We start from the raw sequence: 15,715 nt of genomic DNA, 5'->3' as shown, positions 1-15,715 counted from the left end.
TTGATGACGAGCGGAGTCATAAGCAAATATTACGCATGGAAAAACCACGTACCAATAACGGTAATCAGCGGAAACATACATAGCCAACATGGCTGTTAGAGTGCTGTTGAAGCGCTCCGTGAGGACCCTAATCTGGAGGTGGTAAGAGGTGGTCAGTCCATGCCGAGTAGAACAGCAATAGATAATTTCAGCAATCACACGGGTCTAAAAATGGTCAGTAAGCAACTGTCGCGGAGCACCGTGAAGTAAGATCCCGTCGCGTAGCTAGAAATCGGCAACATATGTTGCACAACTGGTTGGCAGTGCCCCGGTGATCGAGTAGCGCGTGGTGTAATCAGTAGCCACGACTTCCCATTTCTTTCCCAAGATAGATATGAGAAACGAAATTAGAAGCTCCAGTACAATTCGACAGAACGGTTCCGTGGTGACATCAGTCGACTGAAGGTGACCAGCAGGCCGCAGTAAAGGCGTTTCGGGACGTTGACATGATTCGCGAGCGGCCTTGTAATGGTGGAGGCCTGGCCAAAAGAAACTATGAAGGACACGTTCGTAGGCACGAGATACACCAAGGTGTCCGGCAGTGGTTGCACAATAAAGTTGGGTGATCGCGCCCTGGCGTGAGTGTCTAGAGATGACCATAGGGAGCCCAGGTCCGTCAGGAGAGAAATTACGGCTATATAGAACACTTTATTAAACATTTTGTTCCTGGCGCAAAGTAGAAGAACATAAAGCAGGAGAACAGGAAAAAGGAGAGAGACGGAAGAGAACACATCCAAGAGCACACACTGGTGGAGAGATGCATCATTAGGCGATGATTTCAGGTGTTCGATGATCCCTCACATGGAAGGGTCAACCAGGAGTGCCAAGTCAGACGCGCACAATATAGAGTGGGTGGTGCCATAATCAGCGTCGCCAGGGTCGTCGGCAGGTTATTTGCGCAAGCAACCCGCTTCCTGATGCAGGCGGCCAGACTTTTAGACAACCAAATATGAATATTCTTGTAGGTGCAGGCCCGAAAGCCCAAGAAAGGGGCCGCTGCATAGCTCGGTGGCGAGGAAAAGGAGCGCACACCTCCACCAAAAATGCTACGTAGAAAATCAAGAGGCAAGGAATAGACTAGATGAAGTTTATTTACAGGCGCGCAATGGCAATATCCAGAATTGTTGATATTTAATTGTTTTGAACATGCTGCGCAAGGTTACGATGGTGTCGTCATCGTCTTCACAGTCATGGCATGGTATAGATAGGCCTGTTCTTGATCAGTTGTAAGCGTTCCGTAGCCATATTCTTAGCGTTACAGGAGCAGCCTGCGGTGTCACTGGTTTTATCTACTGTAAGAGCGTCCCAGCTGCTGATACCACAAGAGGAAAGCTGGAGACACGACATTTAAAAATATAAGAAAGTAGTGGTCGTTAAACATCTCTTTTTGTGATACGTCTTCTTAAATAACGTTCCATTTACAGCATCTGCACCAACTGAGCAATGATAATTATGATTGAATTAACGGCTATGCCAGAAAGGTATAGCTATTGGGAAACCATGCGACTATATGCAAACAGCGCTCGTCCGGTGTCCTTTCACTCCGTCGTCGTCTTGTTCGCGCTGTTCCCACTATGAATGTATACCAACTCGCCCAACTTTCCACTTTAATACAGCACATTTTTTGCACATGGGGCCGTGTTTTTTTTTGTGAAAATATGCGAACAATCTGAAGGTACCCGATCTAAAGGTCTCCAAAGGTTCCCTGTGAACCTCTGGATTGCATGCGTGCTTTGCGCTTCTTTCGGTTTCTCTCATTTGTATTTCTAAGTCGTGATCTTTTTCCTCTTGCAGCGTACCTTACTGGAGATATGTCGGGTTAACGTTACAGCGTGTTTAGTCTTCCTCTTCTTGCTATTATAGCGGGAAGGCGTCGTTTTAAGACGGTGTTGATAACCGGCGTCGAGTTCGCACGAAGAATCGCAGTGACTCTGTCATTGATGATGTACCTTACAAAACAAAAAAAGAAAGGTTGTTTCAGCGCCAAATGCGCACTGAACGCAACCATGAACGGTCAGAACGCAGTCCAAGGTATCGGAAGGTGGTTCAACACACATCAAGAAACACTACTATATACACCGAAACTGAGCAGCCAAAATCGCCAAGGGTAGGCCCAGTATTGCACTGACTCCGAAAAATGGACCATGCACCTTGCAGCCTTGTCAGCGACAGCTGCAGCTCTGTGTGGTGATTTCGCGTTGTTTTGTTCAGGGGGCTTTTGGTTGCGCCGAAGTCTGTTCTTACGTGTATAGAAGGCGTGGGAGAGGCGGGACAGAATAATAAAAGCAGGGTGCTTCAACTGTCGTTCTTGGCACGATAGGGAATATGTAACATTGTATATGCTTGCATAGTGCTGCATATATAGAACCACACCGTTGTACTCGCGTGCACTTGTACATCATCTTTTATTTCTGCGTAGCTTTCACCGGCTCTGCCATTACAATTTATTCATAAATAGCGGGAAGATAGGCGTAGCTTTACACAGTCGCATTTGCTTGTCTTCTATTTCATAGCGAGATAGTGACTCGGAGGGACCAGAAGCGCGCGACTGGTCGAGCACAAAAACGGACACTGTTCCTGTAAAATACTTGTAACACAAGAAGTTAGGGAAGCGCACAGGGCCTCTCTTACTGCACGGAGTTTCACGCCGTCTATTGTTTGCAATTACACACAAATTTTGTAGTGTACGCACAACTTTAGGCTAGATCAGTTGTGCTGAATGGTAGACTGATTCAAATAATTCTGAAGAGAAACACTGTGCTTAATTTTAACGTAGACGTTACGACTGTAAGTCTTCCTTTTTAAAGCGTGAATTTCAAATAATATATATGGTTGCTTTATTTATTTATTTATTTATTTATTTATTTATTTATTTATTTATTTATTTATTTATTTATTTATTTATTTATTTATTATATAAAATAGGAGTATTTCTTGTTGGGCTGGTTGATAACACTTGGTAGTGGAGATCGTTTTGTCTTGCCTTCAGTCTCTATGCCTGTCAATTTGCGTCCCTCTTCTAACAGAAATACATAGAGATGGTAAGTTTGAGGTTCTGACGCCGTTGTTTCTGAAACCCGGCAAAATTAGGACAATGAAGAGGACTTGGGGAGGTCATGTGATACGTACGACACACAGCCAGTGGTTTATTGCAACAACGGAACTAATGCCATCAGAAACAAAACGTAGAGACGAGCGGCAGAGCTATTAAGAGCTTCGTAGGTATAAGGCTAGGTTTGGCTGACACAACACAGCTACAATTGGGAATCTCAGGGATATAACTATGCGCTGCAGTGGAATCAATTAGATTGCTGCAACTGCTTCCCTGTTACTTAATAGATGAGGGTTAATTGCTGCCTCATTTTTTCCCATAAAAATAATTACGTGTAAATAAAATAAAATAAAATAAAATAAAAATAAAAATATTTACGTGTAATATATTATCTTACAATCTGCTTGTGAATTATGACGTACATATCCAGCAGGCTTAAAGTGCTTACTTATATTAAGTACTTAGAACTATGTCGTAATTTTGTTTAGCACAACGCTCCGCGCTTCTGACGCATTTCTCAAGATCCGCAAATGTGCCTTTCAGAAGTTCACGTCACACAGTTATGTAGTCCTACTGACTTAACCTCACCTTACCAAAGGTCTCCGTTTGCTGTGGCCTTGGTTAGGCAATTCAGTCAAGGCTCCATTTTGCTAGAGACTGACCTCGGCATAAGCAAAATGAGCAACACGGCAACTACGCAAGTGTATGCTCGTTATATGCCTGGCGTGGCCTGTGAATGCGCGGCCTGGTTAACCACCAACGACCGATAGTCACAAATCTAAACAACATATAAAGCCACTCCATGCGGTAACCTTCTTGTCTACAGCAAATGCAACTAAAGGGGCTCCAGCCACGATTCTGTTATGGCTTATTGGCTTAGGCAGCGTGACACAAATCAGACGTTAAAGAAACATGAGCACGCTCGCATGCTCGCACGCATATATACACAACGAAACGGACAGGATGTGGGCTGCACCTACAAAACTTTTATTGAACACGCACACACACACGCTCACATACAACCAAAAGGTATAAAATAGACAATTTCTAAAACTATGATGACAATTAACTGCGCGAGCAAAAAACGTACGCACCGGAAACAACGACAGACTTGGCACTGGTTTACGACTACGTGTTTTTCTTTTTCATGCCGACGTTATATATGTGGTGACAAAAAGAAAAAGCAAGAGTAAATCCAAGAAAACTTAGCACGAGTATCAAAGGTAGCCACACAAAGCAAAACTCAATGTTAAAAAATAGTAATAAGAAAAGTCCCTTTGCCTAAGTGATATGCATATAACGCCAGGGAAAACATGGGGAAAGCGGGAAATGGATATTCAAGATGATGAGCAAAACGAGAACAAGGTAGAAGCGAGAGACAGCGTTTCTACAAGTGGACTTGTCGAAAAGGATAGCGTGTAACATAAAAATAATAGTAGCTCTATAGTTTCTAAAGAAACCAAGAGTACTAACGCTGTGTCTTCGTCTTTTGCTCGCGCTTTTAGTTTGTTACCACGAGAGAGAGAGAGAGAGAACAGGTGAAAGGAGACAGGTTAACAGGAGAAATACATAGATACATAGCTATCCAGTTTGCAAATACATAAATGCAGATACATAAATACATAGCTATCCAGTTTGCTACTTTACGCTGGGGGAAGAGGAAAGAGTTTAAAATGTGAGAATGGGCGCGAACATGTGGAGAAAATCTGTCCACATTAGTACAAAAAAGACAACTGATAATGGATATGTACAGCTTTTCATTCAGTTCCCACGCTTCATGAAAAAGCATTACCTATTTTTGAGCAACACGGGGCTGACGTCGGTTGGAACCAGGGTCAAATAATTCTGTTTTCTGTAGGTCGACGGCTGTCAAGCTGGTGACACGTGGTGTAGAGCGCTTTTCTTAGTGCACTAGAACGCGGGCGATGACATAGAACGTTTGCAATGGTATCTCTGCATCCACAAACATCACCTTCACATAGCCATATTCACATTTGTTAACATGATTTCCCAATTAGCCTATGCACACACTTGGCTTAATCGGGCATATATTTGACAAACTCACGTAATAGCAAGTCACGACGGCGTGCGGCAAAATATATAAACAAGAGTCGTGGCTGGTCACTTCTATAAAACGTATACATGTCATTTAATGTCCAAGTTACGCAAGGCAAAACTTTGTCGGGCAATATGTTTGTTACTACTACCGTTGCAGCGTATACAGGTGAAGGTACACGAACGGTAATAACAAGTTTGAGCGTTACATGCGTGTCACTGGTTACATGTGACGGATGTAACAAAATTAAATGAAGGTTTGACCGAGTCAAAGAGACTCAGGTGACCAGATCGGCCAGAACATGCTTCAGAGTAACGCAAGGTATAGGCTACGGCTTCACGAAAAGAAAATTATTGTCAAGTGCATTTAAACATGCGCATATTTTCACTGCGCGACGCCGAAATAACGAGACCACTCAGAGACGAACGCATGCGCCACCTAAGGATATGTAACCCTAAATAAAAAAAGCTGAAAAGTTAACTTCTGGGGCTGTCTGTGCAATAAACTAGGATACGATTATGAAGCGCGCCGTAGAGTGGGGGACTCTGGAATAATTTTGACCCCCTGTGGTTCTTTAGGGTGCACCGAATGCGAGGTACAGGGGCATTTTTGCATTTCGCCTCCATCGAAGTGCTGCCGCCACGGCAGGGACTTGATCGCTCGCCATCGGGCATAGCGGCGCAGCGTCAAAGCCACTATGTACACCACTACGGTGGGTCTGCAACCCTGCTATTGAAATTAACTAAACACGTACATCTTTCTGAATCACATATAACAATAGCTGGCACAGATGACAACTCGCTTTCGACGCTGCTTTGCGAAAAGCTACCTACAAACCGAAACGGATTGAATGAATATGTGCTTAAGATTTACGAACTGTTGATTTGATGGCAGCGATGCAACGTTCACTGAGATTTGGGGAGCGCAAGCATTTTCAAATGAAACATAGACCGCACTTTCTTTCTTTGTACTCCATTTTATAGCACCTGAATAATTCTTATTGATAATTAGCAAACAAAATGCCGCATTTACTCTTCAAGAACTGTTAAGATGAAAACAAAAAGTTCCCCTGAGAAATTACTGCGTAACATTGAATATTTGTTTGGCTTCGTCTTGAACATAACCAACATGTAAAAACAGCCAGCCGCATAAAAAAAAATAACAGGAAAAGAGAAAGATTAAGAAAGAAAGGAAGAAAGAAGGAAAGAAATAGAGAAAGAGAAGAAAAAAAAAGAACACGGTGCGAGCACTTTTTCAGAATGCAAAATATTCAACAACATGATGAAAGCAACACGTTGCTTGCGATATTACATCCAGTACACTCAAGAGGGTCAAGAAGCTGAAAACAATAAAAAGACAACGAAAAAGAAGAGGCTGGAATAGTTTCCCGACTGCAAGATCTGCAGACCACTGCTCACGTGCTCACAACGTCAACCTATATTATAGGTAGAACGCCCCAGTGGCCACATTTTTGAAGCGAGAGTGTTCTAGCACTTCAGCGCTTGTGTCGCTTCGTGCAAGAGAAAGAATTTGCGAAACTTGAGACCTGCTTTCCTGCCGCGGTTCGAAAGACCGAAGGGTGTAATAAAAAAAGTAAAACGTTATTCCAAAGCGAACACAAACAACTGACACGCACGTAGGCGTAGGAATGTGGCTTCGAATGGGGCTGGCGAGGTGATGAGCAATATGAAAACAAATCTGGTCACGTATTTCCACGCCGCCTCGAAAGCCGACGCTAAGCATTCGAAAAGAGAAAATCAGAGCGAAGCAAGCTTTGATTCTTGTAACACTTTATGCGAATTTTCGGAGGAAAGATGCCCAGATCTTCAATCGCGGTACATACCTAGGCTAAACGAAGAATGGCATTCGGAAGAATAGCTTGAAAACCCCGGACCTAGAAAGCGCAGCAGCGCGCATGTCATCACGGAGCTGCACTTTGTTCCGTGCAGCGTTATCGCTGGAGGCACATCGCTAGAACAAAAAACATTCTATTCAACTTTTTTTTTTGACAAATGGGAGTGCAGAAGCGTTGCGGAAAAGAGAGACCTGGACAGGAAATACGCTCACTTGCAACTGGCAGTGCATGCGCAATACGTGCCTGGCAGGGGCGTAGCCAGGGGGGGGGGGGGGGGGCTTATGGGGCTTCAGCCCCCCCTGAAATTTTTTCGTGCTGTCCATGCACCGCCGACCAAAGCGACCCCCGGCGCCGGAAATCACTCTGGATTTTGTCTAGAATGTCTTTTTGACGCTCGAAAAGACATTTAACCGCGAAGATTGCGAACTCGGGCTGGATTTCGTGGCAACGCCCATACACCGGCAGTCACATAACGCCAAGCAGTCCCATCCGAGCACAATGTTTCAAGGGCGTTTTAATGGTGAGCGGGCTCGCCGCGGCATCTCACTGAGGCCACGGAATCTATGGAGCGCATGGATATCAATTGCGAAAATTTATGGGTATAAATCTCATAAGCTCTTGATGTGAAACGTGCATTGACATTTCCAAAGTTGTGCTTTAAATTTTCAATTGCGGAACTTTGTGGGTTTAATGTTGGTATAAACATTTGACGCCAAAGGTCCATTGACTTTTCTAAAGTCCTACATCGGAACATACAACGAGACAAGCCAAATCAACACACTAGCAGACGAGTTGACAAAGCGCGCAGCGAGGGCCAATGAGACGATGTGTTGGGGTGGTTCATTTGTGCCGTCATGTCACATAAAAAAATATCAACACTTTTTTAACCTACGCCAGAACAACCATGTCAAGACACTAAAGCCAGCCAAAGTAACTACGTTCTTATTTATTTTTTCTACTTTGACTTTTATTCGCCGAGAACACATTGAGCCTCTTCAATTTTTTTTTGTTCTCGCTACCCTACCCGCGGGCTGCCAGAGCGAGCCAGAGCGCATATGTTTTTCTCGTATGGCCGCGACCACCGCGCGGTGCACTTCGGTGGGCGTTCGGTTTGCTCTGGCCGAGTGGATTTTCACCTGACAGAGTTTTGGAAGCTTTCTGGCTAGCAGACGAGAAAAAAAAAACAATGGTCGCTCGCCGCCATCACTGTGGGGACTCGAAGGATTGCACCGCGTTCCTTGAGCGGAACCTTTCCGGAAAAGTCTTGTTTCGCCGGTGTAGGATACTGAGCAATATGCGTATGGTTCTCAGTGGGCCAATCGTCTCATGTTTTCTTCGGTATTAATTCTGTAGCCCCATTAGGTGCCCGATGTAGGCATTCGATGGAATGGGGGCGGAATCTAGGATTCTGTGAATCTATGATTGTGCAACATGTTTATTTGCCTTGTTTGACGCATTACATACAGTTATTTTTTCTTACATACATAGCCTCATTGGAGACTTATACGTATACTTAAATATCTTGTTGCGGTGTTTTGTGTATACATGCAGTGAACTTTGTTTCCAGTGACACTTTTTTGTCCTTTATCAAGCCGTTTTTTCACATTTGTATTTCCCATTGTATCTTTGCATTTCTAATGTACGAGGGCGAGTAAAATGAAAGTGCGCCTACCCTAACCGCGCAATAATGGTTCGGTTCATTATCTGCGAGGCATGCGCGTAGGAGAACGGCATGTCTCATTTACAAAAGTGACATGCAGGTGTGAAGATAAATGTTCTTTAATGCTCTCATACACTGGGTTGAATATGGTTGCGTCACATAATGGACACTTCAAAAGTTGAACAGCTCGGGGTCGCGAAGTTTTTGACAGCCAAAGGTGTTTCCGAAACAGAAATTAATCGCCGTATGGCTGCCGTTTACGTTGAACAGGGCATTTCATTGACCACTGTGAAGCGTTGGAGCAAACGGTTTAAAATTGTAAAGACATTCCAAGGCCGGGCCAAAACCATCGTGCAATCACCCCCCACACAATTTCAAAGGTTCATGAGCTGATGAAACAAGAACGGAGGATAAGCATCGATGAACTGGCAGACCGTCTGAACATCAGTCACGGTTCGGTTCACGCCTTAATTCATGAGCTTCTCGGTTATCGGCTCTTTGGTGCGCAATGGATCCCCAAGATTTTGATCCATAGCGTGAAGACGGAGAAGTTTCGCGCTGCCTTGACTCATCTGATCGGGTATCACAATGAGGATGACGACTTCATGTTTGCAATTGTTATCGGGGACGAACCTTGGTGCCACTACTATGAGCCTGAAACACGACGGCAAAGCTTACAGTGGAAACATTCGAATTTACCACGCCCAAAGAACGCAAAGGCCATCATTTCCGCTGGAAAGGGGTTGTTGACTTTTCTTTCGGTCATCAGGGTCCATTACTGATAGAATTTGCTAAATCTTGAGAGGCTATCAATTGTTTCCGATATTGGGAAACGCCAGAACGGCAGTGTGTCGCAATCAAGAATGAACAACGTGGAAAATTGATGAATGGGGTCATCTTGTTCCACGACAATGCCTGTCCCCACGTCGCTTAAGTGGTTAATACAAAACTGGCAAAGTTCAAGTGGGAAACGCTGCAGCATCCGCCATACAGCTCAGACCTGCCACCTTGCGACTTCTACATTTTGGGGCAACCGAAAAAACAGCTCAAGGGAACCAGATACAGACTTTTTGAAGCAGCAACCCAAGGAGTTTTATAAGACGGGAATCACGCGACTCGTTAGTCAATGGGACAAATGTCTAAATTCTCATGAAGACTACTTTTAGGAGAAGTACCCCGTTGTTGGCTCACATTCATTAGACTTGCCCTCGTATATCTTGCAGAATTCCTGCTTTTTATACGTGCCCTCTGTTGCGACTGATTTCGGTGCAATCACTCACGATACACGACCGGCGACAGCTGCTTCTGCGTAATACATTAAAACAAATTACAGCGTCATTGAGATTTTTCACTGGCCATTGCATATTTACAAGAATGTAAGCACGGTTCTTGAATGACAAAGTTTCATTAACATATTTGTCCTCAACTTGTTCAGTTCATTGCCTTTTAATTTTTCATATCAGCGGCATGCACTGCTTTCCTGGTTTCGAACTGATATAGTTCTAAAGTTCGTGTGATATATTCTTTACTTAAATAGACAAAAATATGGAAGCATTGATATCAGTTATTTTGGGCAATATTTTTGGCACATGCGAGCATATTCTTTTATGAAAAAATACATATTTTATTGTTTTGACTGTGCGTAGCGTTCAAGAATTCGTTTGCAGCATCTTTGTCAGTGACAATGCAGTTATTATTCATCGATTTGATCCCTTGACAAATTGTTTAAGAGGAAGCTTTAGCTCGGGCCCAATCCGACGCGGCCTATTCAAATACTTGTAAAGCGCAGAAACCCTTTTCTTAGATTCTGCTAATCGCTTTTATTGAAATTTGTTGCATTTGAGAGAGAAAGTTAAATCCTAGTTCTGTTGGAAACACAACTTCGATTTAGGGCCTGAATGTTGTTTAAAATATTTCGAAAAATTCGAAAGTTTGAAAATATAGAAGCACGACGTTTACAAACTAATAGCTATGCATGAATAACAGACATTGTGGTTCTGTAAACGACATCTAGTATAACAGTCAAAGCGGACAAGTTTGCTATGTCAATTTGTATCTTACGTGAATTGCTTACGTTGTGTACAAGGGTTCTGCACAAGCCGTATTTCCACAATACTAAATTTTTTTGAGATTCATGTGTAACATATCCATTTTGTCCGCTGTAGATGTACTATTAGATGCAATTCACAGAATTGTGATATCATTTTTCATTGTTGAGTCATGGAGTTTTAAATTTGATAGTTTCGTTTTCTGAAAATTTTCGATTTGGCCAATTTTTAATAAATAATTGACCACCTAAATAAAAAATTTGAAACCAGTAGTCACTAGAATTAAACTTTTTCTTGTGAATGCAACAACAAAATTTCTGGCTACGCCACTGGCCCCATGTGTATATATATATATATATATATATATATATATATATATATATATATATATATATATATATATAATATACACACACACACACATGGGGCCACTGGCGTAGCCCCCCCCGAACAAAATTTCTGGCTACGCCACTGGTGCCTGGTAGTTTGTCTCGGAAGACATACTTAGTTGCCAGTGAACGTCTTTCCTGTCCAGGTCTCTTTTTTCTGCAACGCTTCTGCGCTCCCCTTCGGAAAAATCGCGTCAAACCAATAGCCCAACAGCTTACTCTTCAACATTCGTCAACAGTTAGTTTACTCTTCAAAAACTATGTTTCTTGAATTTCTTTTGTCGACTACTTTTGTTACGCCCCCCTTCTATGTCTTTCGACCGCAGTAAGAAATAAATAAATACCTCCCGTTGCAATTGAAGGAATTCACCCGCTGGCAAAATTAGCGAGAAGAGGCAAGTAACAGTACTCGAGGGGTAATCAATGGAGCGTTTACAATAGCCACTCACAAAGAAAAATGCTTCTATAGCATAGTTTCTGGTGTATAAGTTGTACCTTTGATCAGCCATTATGGCCAGCAGCATCACTGGGCACGTCGATACAACGCGCTCAGTGAGTACAGTCCGGCCGTGCGCTGGGCTAACGTTGCGTCCTTTGAATTTTCAGAGGCAGCGATTTCTTTCAGAATGCTACCGCGCACGTTTCTTATACTCCTGAAAAAAAGAAAGAGATGTGCATATTCGTTGCGCCAAGGCGCTTGGTTTATTGCGTATGGAAGACATGCACTGTGTAAAAGCACCAAGAAAAATAAAAAAACGAAGAAAATCACGTATCGTGATTACTTCGGGAATCACGTGCATTTTACCGACAGCGGCGTCCTATAGTTGTCCCTCGCTTTTGTACGCGTTACGCGTGTTCGGTTACCACAAATCTGTAACAAATGAGCCCAGTAGCTCAGTTTATCATCCGCTTTTCCTCTGATGAATGTTTGAAAGCCCTGGAATGGAGACGTGGTGGCTCTGGATTGTGCGGCGCGAATCTATCGTAGGACACTCGTGTTTGATTACGATAGTTCAAAGAACACAAGCTAGGTGGCGTCACAAGTCCAGCTACGCACCACCACGAGTCCGCTCACGCGTGACCATGAAAACCGGAACAGGAAAACTTGCGCAGACAAGGGTGAAACGATTGAGTGTAGTGGCCAGGGACGCCACGCGAACGGCGGCAGCGGTCAGCGTCGAGGGCAAATAACCTGCTGCAGAGATTACGTAATCGACCATGCGTAGGAATTCCGGCGGCAAGGCGAACGTCTTCAACGCAGGAATAACCATAAGTAAAGGAAGAAGGGGGAAAAATGAAAAGAAAAATAAGCTGGGTTTGTCCAACTGAATGTGCCGATATACGGTGCGTAACCCTGAGTAGATGCAACTCCGCACTAAAGAGAAACGTAGTACTAGTTAGTGCTCCCGATATCCGCCACCGTAACCTCCGAGATGATTGTTATGTGTGCAGTGAATGGTAGGCAGCAGATGGAATTCTTTAGGGATGCTCGAGGCGCATTGATGCCGCAACCGCCATCGGGCTGCCCCGCTGGAGACGGCGCATTTTGCGACCCGCGCACGACGTTAGAGGGTCGCCAGATACGGGAGTGGTCGTTTGGAAGGAGCAACGAGGAAGCGAAGAGACTCGACCAGCTCGGTGACGCAGCCAGGGCAGCATTCTGCATTTCGCTGCTGGCATGAGCACTGTGGGCACTCACACTTGAAACGCACTAGCGTTCCTGCTGACCTGCTGTGCGCATGCACTGGTCTAAGCTTAACTGACAGCAAACGTCGAGCTAACGTTGTTTTACTGGACGCTGACTAACGCGCCGACGGTTTCCCGTCGGTCTCATCTGGTGCACAACCTTGGTGCGACGCCTGCAACGTGTGCGATCGCCATGGGTGCATGGATGGATGCTACGAGCGTTCCCTTTGAAACGGGGTGGCGGGTTGCACCACCAAGCTCGTGTTATTATGTTGCCTAATGTCCTACCGTCCTTAAAAAAAAAAAAAAGACGCGAAGAATTTTTACCATGAAACTTTCTGGACCCCTGTTGGGAACTTTGTTTTTGTGCGCTTCCGTTCTTTGTCGCTTCCCTACTTTTCTTCCACCAATCTTCCAATCGCCTCTTACTAATCTCTATTGCGGACACGTTTACTTCCCTCCTACTCTCGCGGAACCCAAGGGCTGATACCTTCACATTTTAATAAAACATACTCCATCGTTTCCCTAGCTTTACCACAGAAAGCACACGTTTCTACTTCCTTCCTATACCTTTCTTTATAAGAGCATGTTCTAAGGCATCCTGATCTCTCTTCGAAAAGTAAACAGCTTCCCTTTGAGTTATCACAAATTGTGCTTTTTTTTTCTAATCTCGCTTTTTTCCTTTTAAGTAGATACTCACGGCAGGTTTCTCTTCCATTACCACCACCCATGATACTGTCTAAGCCTCCCAGACTTTCCACTTGACGTTCCTTGTTGGCATGTCGCTCACCATACCAGTTGCATACTTTCTGGTGAGATTCCTAGTTTTCTTCCTCGACTGATTTTCCTGCACAAATATCTGAGCACTCTCCCAGCCCATTTACTTTCTCCCATATTCCTTAGTGTTCTTCATAATCAATTTTACTTTGCGCTTCCCTCACTTCCCTCATTATATCACCCTGAACAGCTTCACTGCTAGTCTTCTTGTGAGCGCCCAATGCGAGGCGTCCCACTGACCTTTGTTGCCATCGAGTCCTTATTGTACCGCTGACTTCAAGCAAACAACCGCATTTCCAAATGTAAGCCTTGGAACCATTACACATTTCCACACACCCCGGAGCACCACGAGCCTATCGTATCCCCATAGGCCTCTGTGTTTAATTATGGCCACATTTCTGTTCCGCTTTGCTGTTATTGTTTTTCCCCGTGTTTTCATTTATCTATTGCCTTGATTTGTCGATATACCAAGGTATTTATATTATTTTACCTCAGCTATTTCATGGTGCTGTACTGACACTGTCTGTTGACTGCTTTGATTGAATACCGTAACACCTGATTTTTTAACGCTAAATTTCGGACCTAAATTCTCGCCTTCCTGTCCAAAGATATTAGCCAGATGTTGCAAATCACTTTGATTGTTAGCTATCAACACAATGTCGCCCACAAAAGACAAACCTCGAAGCTGCTGCTCTACTGCTGTACCAGCCTGTTTATATGAGAGATTGAATCCGATATTAATTCCTTCCAGCGCCCTCTCCATCCTCACCACGTACATCATAAACAACAGTGGGGATAAGGGCACCCCTGCCTCAGTCCCTTGTTGATATCAATTTTCTCCTCGCTCCTCATCCCTCCCAATTCAACGCAAACAGTATTTTCTAGGTAAATCTCTCTCAAAAGCTGTATACAATTGTCGCCCAAGACTTCCCCTTCCAGAATATCACATAAAATGTAGCGGTTTAGGTTGTCATACACTCCTGTAATGTCTAAAAAAGCCACCTTAACGGTCCGCTTTCTACTCTGAATATTTCAATACACTGAGTAAGTACAAATAAGTTATCATGCAGACGCCTATGGATTCTGAAGCCATTCCGAAGTTCTTCCAATATGCCATTATTCTCTGCCCATGCTTGCAGCTTTAATTCAGTCGCCTGCATTGCTAATTTGTATAATACCGATGCAATGCTCAACCGTCTATATGCGTGAAATCTATCTTTTGCCCCTAACCGTTATAAATTAGGTTCATTCTACTTTGTCGCCAACTGCCTGGTAATCGTCTCTCTTAATGTTTTTTTTCTACTGCTTTCAGCAGAGCTTCCTTACTGTTTCGTCCTAGCTCATTTATCAGCCTAACGGGAACCTCGTTTAGCCCTGTGGCTATGCGTTAGAAATTTTCGCTTCGGCTTTCTTCCAGTAGAAATTTGTCGGCACCAGCTCCTTTTTCATCTGGTTCTCTTTCATGATTTTTTTCCCTCAAATGCAACCTGGTCGTTTCCTTGTAAATATTCGGCTGTTTGTTTTTCGGATATAATTTAATGCCCCGTCCCCTTTCAGTTTGTTTCCATCTTCGTCTAGGATATGTTCATGATTAAGGTTATTTCGGCACCATTTGGAACGAGGACTGGGGAACGACAGACGCAAGCGCAATAAACCACGCGCAAGTAACCAATAGCACAAACCAGTACCCTTATAGGATATGTTAGTGTATTGTGCTTACTTCCTGGCCAATAAGTTAATGTGGTTCCAAAATATTCTGCGTGCGTCCTTCATTTTCCCAGGTATTTGTGACAACCAACGTTCACTTTCACCTGTTATCTTCGCTTGAACAAGTATTTGAACCATATATTGTTTTCTCCCGGTATATTTCCCATTTTCTGTCTATTTCATGCTGAGGCACCTGCGCCTTTTATGCTTGCCTGTGGTCTCGTGATGTTTTCTGTCGTTCAGCGATTGCTTCTAGTATTTCCCTGTTCCACCAGCTTTTCGGTTTCTTTTTTTCCTTTCCAACGAGCATGTTGCTTCTCTTTCCGCATTTCTGTCGTAATTACACTTAGAAGCTCACTATATTCCCGCCCTTTCCTTTGTCATTTGCCAAGTTCTTCCTCGACTCTTCTGACTACACCTCATCAGGTCAACGTTGCGAGACACTT

The 15,715-nt window shown here is 43.8% G+C and overlaps 1 protein-coding gene across 9 annotated transcripts in view; it reads right to left on the bottom strand.

Moving 5' to 3' along the window:
- Positions 1–15,715, bottom strand: part of LOC135899961 (acetylcholinesterase-like) — a 478,426-nt gene that overhangs the window by 61,119 nt on the left and 401,592 nt on the right. The window lies entirely within an intron of this gene.

This window comes from Dermacentor albipictus, chromosome 4, assembly GCF_038994185.2.
Source record: "Dermacentor albipictus isolate Rhodes 1998 colony chromosome 4, USDA_Dalb.pri_finalv2, whole genome shotgun sequence".
NCBI classification, from domain to species: Eukaryota; Metazoa; Arthropoda; class Arachnida; order Ixodida; family Ixodidae; genus Dermacentor; species Dermacentor albipictus.
The sequence above is the reverse complement of the archived record's forward strand: the minus strand, read 5'-3'. Positions and strand labels throughout refer to the sequence as shown.